This window comes from Lactuca sativa, chromosome 3 (assembly GCF_002870075.4).
Source record: "Lactuca sativa cultivar Salinas chromosome 3, Lsat_Salinas_v11, whole genome shotgun sequence".
In the NCBI taxonomy this organism is placed as follows: Eukaryota; Viridiplantae; Streptophyta; class Magnoliopsida; order Asterales; family Asteraceae; genus Lactuca; species Lactuca sativa.
The window spans coordinates 9,897,165-9,905,827 of NC_056625.2; positions in this window are offsets into that span (position 1 = coordinate 9,897,165).

The window sequence follows — 8,663 nt, forward strand, 5'->3', positions numbered from 1 at the left end:
AGCTGACTGGAACATCGGACCGAAGTCCGAAGCTGACTGGGATCTTCGTCCCCTACATCGAACCGAGTTCGAAGCTGACTAGGACATCGGACCGAAGTCCGAAGCTGACTGAGACATCGGACCGAAGTCCGAAGCTGACTGGGACCTACGTCCCCTACATCGGACCGGAGTCCGAAGCTGACTGGACCTTTGTCCCCTACATCGGACCGAAGTCCGAAGCTGACTGAACATAGCATAAACATATCAACTGGCATAAACACATATCCTGTCTGAACCACGAAGGCATCAAACATACTAACTACTACATCGGATCGAGGTCCGAAGCTGACTGCTAGCTAAACGGGCCGGCATTGTGGCCTTAGACCCGTTACTACTGGAAGGAAACTCACCTCGCGAACTGGCTGCTGTGTGAATGGCTCTGGAAGCTAATTGCTGCTGCTCCGGTATCTCCCCGGCTACAAGGCCATAAACACACTCAATCAAATACTAAACACTGCACTGGGGTAAAATGACTCTTTTACCCTTGGTCAAAGTCAACTCTCCCGGTCAAAGTCAACCCACAGTTGACCTGACTCGCCGAGTTGGGCCACCAACTCGCCGAGTCTCTAATCTCATTTCACAACCCCACTCGTGGCTACTCGTCGAGTATGGCATCGACTCGACGAGTACTCTCTCTATCCAAGAACTCAGACAATCTTCATCCGACTCGCCGAGTCATATGAACAACTCGACGAGTTGTTCTTGAGCTTAAGAAGATTGCCTTGGACTCGCCGAGTTGTATGAACAACTCGCCGAGTCCCTCCATTACTGAGTCTACTCTCCGACTCACTGAGTCCACTCTACTACTCACAGGCTTCCACTCGTCATCACTCAAAAGGGGAAAAACGGGGACTCGCGACTCGACTCGCCGAGTCACTTGCATGCAGCAACTCAAAACTCGATTCTGCTTGAATCCAGTGTATAAAACTAATAGATTTGGACTCCCTTAACTCGATTAGCACGTAAAGATTCTATCTTTACGTGCCCATATGCATCCATGAAGCTAAAATGGCTCAAAAAGCATAATAAAGGCTAGATCTAGGGTTTTCATGCAAGATAACTTCAAAAAGGCAATAGATCTGGGCTCTACAACTCCTAAATGAACAGATCTAAGGATATCTCGACATAATAGGGCATCCATACAATCATAAGGCTTGAGAGAAGCATCAAACTAGATCTAGAAGAGTTCTAATGGAGGTTAAAAGCATAAAACAGGAGGGAATCCGAAGAATACCTCAAAGAACTCTGATTTGCCCTTGGATCTTTGCTCTACACCTCTTCTCCTTGCTCCTTTCTTCTTCTCCTTCTTCAAGCCTTCAAAATTTAACACAAGAACACTTAGATCACTCAAGGATGGATTAGGGTTTTCTCACAGCTTTCTGAGGGTGAAGGAGGCGAGATTGGGGGCTATAAGGTGGATTAAATAGTGAGCAACCCGGGGATTTAGGGTTTCTCCCAGGCAGGCAGACTCGCCGAGTCCCGAATATGGACTCGCCGAGTCGCCGACTAACACGTGCTCGAAATCCCGTCCCTACTCGGCGAGTCAGGCTATGAACTCGCCGAGTCCCTCTTGCAAACTTCTAATTAAATACTATGGAATCATCATACCGGGGACGGGTCGTTACAATTCTCCCCCACTTGGCTCAGACTTCGTCCTCGAAGTCTGCTACGGATGAATCTGCAAATATCTCCGGATAGTGCTCTCTCATCTCCTCCTCAGCCTCCCACGTCCACTCAGACCCCTTCCGGTGCTGCCACTGCACTTTCACTAACTGAATTTCCTTGTTCCTCAAGGTCTTGGTCTTCCGGTCCAGAATCGCGACCGGTCTTTCAATATAATTCAGGCTGCTATCAACCCGAATATCCTCTAGGGGAACGACTGCTGACTCATCCACCAAACACTTCCTCAACTGAGATACATGGAAAGTGTTGTGGATCTGACTAAGCTCCTCAGGAAGATCCAACCGATAAGCAACCCGACCCACCCGGGCCAAAACCTTGAAAGGACCAATAAATCTGGGACCCAACTTGCCCCTTTTCCGGAACCTAATAACACCCTTCCAAGGTGAGACCTTGAGAAGGACCATATCACCCACCCGGAACTCCAAGTCTGAACGCCTCCTATCGGCGTAACTCTTCTGCCGACTCTGCACAGTCTGCAGTCTACTACGGACCTGTTGGATCAACTCGGTCGTCTTGAGCACCACCTCTGTGCTTCCAATGACTCGCTGACCTACCTCGCCCCAATAAATCGGGGTCCTGCACTTCCTCCCATAAAGCATCTCAAAGGGAGGTCGATCAATGCTCACATGATAACTGTTGTTATACAAAAATTCCGCTAACGGAAGGTACGTATCCCAACTGCCACCGAAGTCTAGAACACATGCCCTGAGCATGTCCTCGAGAGTCTGAATCGTCCTCTCACTCTGCCCGTCCGTCTGAGAGTGGAAAGCGGTGCTGAAATGAAGACGAGTACCCATCTCGTTGTGAAACTGCTTCCAGAGTCTGGATGTAAAACGGACATCTCGGTCTGACACCACCGATACCGACACTCCATGACGTGCCACGATCTCGCGCACATAGATATCGGCTAACTTTTCTGCCGATATACTCTCCTGGATCGGGATAAAATGAGCACTCTTCGTCAACCGATCCACTACTACCCATATCGAATCCACTCCTCGTGCGGTCCTGGGAAGCTTGGTGACAAAATCCATGGTGATGTCCTCCCATTTCCACACGGGAATGTCTAACGGCTGCATCTTGCCGTGAGGCCTCTGGTGCTCCGCCTTGACCTTCCTGCAGGTCAGGCACCTCTCAACATACCAAGCGACATCCCGCTTCATGCAGGGCCACCAATAATCGGGTCGAAGATCTCTATACATCTTCGTCGCCCCTGGGTGGATAGAAAATCGAGACTTATGAGCCTCATCCATCAACATCTGTCGTACTCCTCCCCAGTACGGTACCCACACTCTCCCATGAAGTGTCAGTCGGGTGAGCGGCACTGCTATCTTGGAGAAATCCTGAATGAATCTCCGGTAATACCCTGCCAACCCTAGGAAGCTCCGAATCTCAGATGGAGACTTCGGGACCTCCCACTGCATCATGGCCTCTATCTTGGCCGGATCCACCAGAATACCCTTCTGGTTGACGAGGTGACCAAGGAACTGCACCTCGCGCAACCAGAACTCACACTTGGAGAACTTTGCGAAAAGTCTCTCCCTCCTCAAAACTTCCAGCACCTCCCTCAGGTGCTCCTCGTGCTGCTCCTGCGTCTTGGAATATACCAAGATATCATCTATGAATACTATCACTGACCGATCCAGCATCGGCCTGCACACGCGGTTCATGAGATCCATGAACGCGGCTGGGGCATTGGTGAGCCCAAATGGCATCACCACAAACTCATAATGACCATACCTGGTCCTGAAAGCAGTCTTCTGCACATCCTCATCCCTAACCCGCATCTGATGATACCCGGAGCGTAGATCGATCTTGGAGAACCAAGACGCTCCCTGAAGCTGGTCAAACAAATCATCTATCCTCGGAAGTGGGTAACGGTTCTTCACCGTCACCTTATTCAACTCCCGATAATCTATACACATACGATGCGACCCATCCTTCTTCCTCACAAACAGGATAGGCGCTCCCCAAGGCGAACTGCTCGGCTGGATGAAACCCTTGTCTAGCAGCTCCTGCAGCTGCGTAGACAACTCCTGCATCTCAGGGGGAGCTAGGCGATACGGTGCCTTGGCTATCGGAGTCGCACCAGGAATCAGGTCGATCCCAAACTCATCCTGCCTCTCAGGAGGTATCCCCGGTAAATCCTCGGGAAATACATCCGGGAAGTCTCGAACTATAGGAACATCATCAACTGTCGTCTTGCCCTTCTCCCGGGCATCCAAGACATAAGCTACATAACCAGCGCAACCCTGCTGAAAGTAGCGCCTCGCCCTTGCGGTGGAACAAAAGGTCGGTCCGCGCTGGGGCCTCTCGCCCTGAATCACTAACTCTCCCCCACTGGGAGTGCGGACCCTCACTAGCTGAAGTTCACAATCAATCACCGCCCCATTGGGGCTTAGCCAATCCATGCCCATAATAACCTTATTCCCTCGCAGGGGAATAGGAACTAGGTCCACTGAGAACTGCTCATCAAACAACTTAAGGGAACACCCTCTATGCACTTTGCCGACCCTCACGGTCCTGTCATCTGCTATCTCAACCTCTAATGGACAATCCAGCTCCCCTGGAGCTCTGCTAAATCTTTTGCTAAGCGCAAGCGATACGAATGATCGGGTAGCCCCCGAATCGAATAATACCATAGCAGAAATGTCGTTCACAGAGAACGACCCTATATAAAACATACAATCATAAGCAATAATCAATCAATAAAATAAAGAGATGATGGGAAGATACATACCCGTCACCTCATCAGGAGTCGCTCGCGCCTCCTCTGCTGTCATCTGAAACGCTCTACTCTTCGCCACTGGCGCCTCAGCTCGGCCCTGCCGGCCATCTGTAATCCTCAAAGTAGCAGGGGCAGGTGCAACCACCTTCCCTACTGCAGCTAAACTCGGACACTAGGACTTTTTGTGTCCCCTCTGATTGCACTGAAAGCAAATCAGATCTGATGCTGCAACAGCAGTAGCAGGGGCCGTACAATCCCTTCTCAAATGCCCAGTCCGACCGCACTCGAAGCAGCCGGAACTCCCTGCCTTGCACACCCCATCGTGCAACTTCCCACACCTGCCACAACGGCTGTGGCTCGGCTGAGACCTGGACCTGTGATCTGAAACCTTGGGCTTTTTGCCCGAACCTCCTGAACCCGAAACCGCCTCCGGTTTCCTCTTCTTCTCCATCTCGAGATCAATTTCCCTCTCTCGAGCCCTAGCAATCATGTCGTCCAGCGTTTTACAGCTGGACCGGCTCACAAACTGGCGGATATCGCTCCGCAACATCTCATGATAACGGGCCTTCTTCATCTCCTCATCGGCTGCATACTGAGGAACAAGAAGAGCCCTCTCCCTGAACTTGGCGGTGATCTCCGCCACGGTCTCTGTAATCTGGGTGAGGTCCTGAAACTCTCTGGCTAACTGTTGCACCTCAATAACTGGTGCAAACTCAGCCCTGAACCTGGTAGAGAAATCAGCCCAGGTCATGGCATCCAATGCTGCATCATCTCCCATAGTATGTCCGACCTCCTCCCACCAATCCCATGCCCTGTCCTTCAGAAGACAGGACGCCAATCTGACCTTGTCCCCCTCGGGACACCTGCTAGTGCGGAATGCGTTGGCCACATCCGCCAACCATCTAGTACTCGCTATGGGGTCCCGCGCCCCATGATAGTCTGGAGCTCCACATGCCCTGAACTCCCTGAAAGTAAGTGTGCGCGACCCCATCATGGCCGCCACCTCGGCACGGAAGGTGCCCAATCTCTCATCCATCAGCTCTAGGATCCCCTCCTTGATCGAACCGAAGATCATAGGAGTCTGCTCTAAAATGATACGAGTAATCTCTGAAGAAAGAAACTCTCTGGTCTGCTCATCCATGTGCTCGTTTCCCGAGCCTGATCCTGATCCCTCCCCGGAACCTCCACTGCCGGCTGCTATCCTCGGACGCAAAACCACCATACTGAAACACATCATAGCAATATCAGAAAACTGAAATATCTCAAGGGATCATTGATACTACTACTAGCTTCCTGGTCTTGTCTTGGCCTTCCTTGATTCGAGTACGGATCCTCTGCTTTCAGTAGCACGGGCCCATACTACCTTCCACATCTATCCGTACTTTCCTCAAGAACCGCCTTGACTCCACCAAGTCACTTCTACTACTACTGATCTCTGCTACTCTCATCCTAGGCTTGCCCTAGGGAAATCGCTGACTCCACTCATACCAGTCCTCAGCTGTCGAAGGCCTCCTTGTAATGCTGATTAGCCACCACCTGAATACCATCACATACAATGAGGCTCAGATAATCCTTCGAGTAAAAGACTCGTCCCTACAACGGTTGGACTCAGACAAGAGCTGCGCAATAGGGCCAAATCTAGAACTCTGAGATTATTCAACCCTGATCACATGTGATGTGGCGTATTCACCTAATGGCTAACTCCCACCACTCAGAGTCCCACAAAGCACAAAGCAAGCAGCATTCGGATAAGGGAAACATACTCAGGCAAAACTATTCTCATAACGAGAAGCTACTCTAGCATACAATGCTAAGCTCGCGCTACCAGGCATAACCTAAACAGGCTATCCTACTGCTGTTTACTCAATACTAGCATGCAATTCTCATAAAGCTGTAACACATAAAGCAGGCACATAAGGCATCATCCTAGATCCTTAGTCCTTTACTAGCATGCTGTTCTACTGAAGCTGAAACAATTAATCATAATAATAAAACTTGTATTGGTAATTTGGGAGTACTTACTTGAGCTCGGCTGATCGCATGCACCACACCCTTATCTTGTTTAAAAATTCTTTTCTTTCTAAGTGCTTTTCAAAATCTCATTCAAAAACATTTTTTCTTTTTGAAAATCCTTTTATCTTTCCCTTAGTTTGAGTTCAGATGCACCCGGAGGTGTATCCGAATCCCTCAAACCAGGGCTCTGATACCAACTTGAAACAACCCAAAAATTCGGCACGAAAATTTCATTTTTAATATAACCATAATCATAAAACGGAGTATATCATAATAAAACCATGCGTTGCAAATCTCAAAACCATACTAAAATACAAATGAGAAAACGGTGTCATGACTGTATCAAAACATATATAAGATAACTGATCAACTCCCAGGATAAAAACTATGGCTGTGGTGTATGCGATGCCATCATCCCGAGCCCTTCCCTCTGCTTGCGGAAGTACCTGAAACCAAAACTGAAACTGTAAGCACGAAGTTTAGTGAGCTCCCCCAAACTACCACATACCACACAAACATATAAAGCACATACTGGGCCTTGCCCACTGCATCGGACCGAAGTCCGGCTAACCGGGGCCTTGCCCCCTACATCAGACCGAAGTCTGAAGCTGACTGGAACATCGGACCGAAGTCTGAAGCTGACTGGGATCTTCGTCCCCTACATCGAACCTAGTCCAAAGCTGACTAGGACATCGGACCGAAGTCCGAAGCTGACTGAGACATCGGACCGAAATCCGAAGCTGACTGGGACCTACGTCCCCTACATCGGACCGGAGTCCGAAGCTGACTGGACCTCTATCCCCTACATCGGACCGAAGTCCGAAGCTGACTGAACATAGCATAAACATATCAACTGGCATAAACACATATCCTGTCTGAACCACGAAGGCATCAAACATACTAACTACTACATCGGATCGAGGTCCGAAGCTGACTGCTAGCTAAACGGGCCGGCATTGTGGCCTTAGACCCGTTACTACTGGAAGGAAACTCACCTCGCGAACTGGCTGCTGTGTGAATGGCTCTGGAAGCTAATTGCTGCTGCTCCGGTATCTCCCCGGCTACAAGGCCATAAACACACTCAATCAAATACTAAGCACTGCACTGGGGTAAAATGACTCTTTTACCCTTGGTCAAAGTCAACTCTCCCGGTCAAAGTCAACCCACAGTTGACCTGACTCGCCGAGTTGGGCCACCAACTCACCGAGTCTCTAATCTCATTTCACAACCCCACTCGTGGCTACTCGTCGAGTATGGCATCGACTCGACGAGTACTCTCTCTATCCAAGAACTCAGACAATCTTCATCCGACTCGCCGAGTCATATGAACAACTCGACGAGTTGTTCTTGAGCTTAAGAAGATTGCCTTGGACTCGCCGAGTTGTATGAACAACTCGCCGAGTCCCTCCATTACTGAGTCTACTCTCCGACTCACTGAGTCCACTCTACTACTCACAGGCTTCCACTCGTCATCACTCAAAAGGGGAAAAACGGGGACTCGCGACTCGACTCGCCGAGTCGTTCTTCCGTGCCCATATGCATCCATGAAGCTAAAATGGCTCAAAAAGCATAATAAAGGCTAGATCTAGGGTTTTCATGCAAGATAACTTCAAAAAGGCAATAGATCTGGGCTCTACAACTACTAAATGAACAGATCTAAGGATATCTCGACATAATAGGGCATCCATACAATCATAAGGCTTGAGAGAAGCATCAAACTAGATCAAGAAGAGTTCTAATGGAGGTTAAAAGCATAAAACAGGAGGGAATCCGAAGAATACCTCAAAGAACTCTGATTTGCCCTTGGATCTTTGCTCTACACCTCTTCTCCTTGCTCCTTTCTTCTTTTCCTTCTTCAAGCCTTCAAAATTTAACAAAAGAACACTTAGATCACTCAAGGATGGATTAGGGTTTTCTCACAGCTTTCTGAGGGTGAAGGAGGCGAGATTGGGGGCTATAAGGTGGATTAAATAGTGAGCAACCCGGGGATTTAGGGTTTCTCCCAGGCAGGCAGACTCGCCGAGTCCCGAATATGGACTCGCCGAGTCGCCGACTAACACGTGCTCGAAATCCCGTCCCTACTCGGCGAGTCAGGCTATGAACTCGCTGAGTCCCTCTTGCAAACTTCTAATTAAATACTATGGAATCATCATACCGGGGACGGGTCGTTACATTCCATCATTCACCTAGAAAATCACGA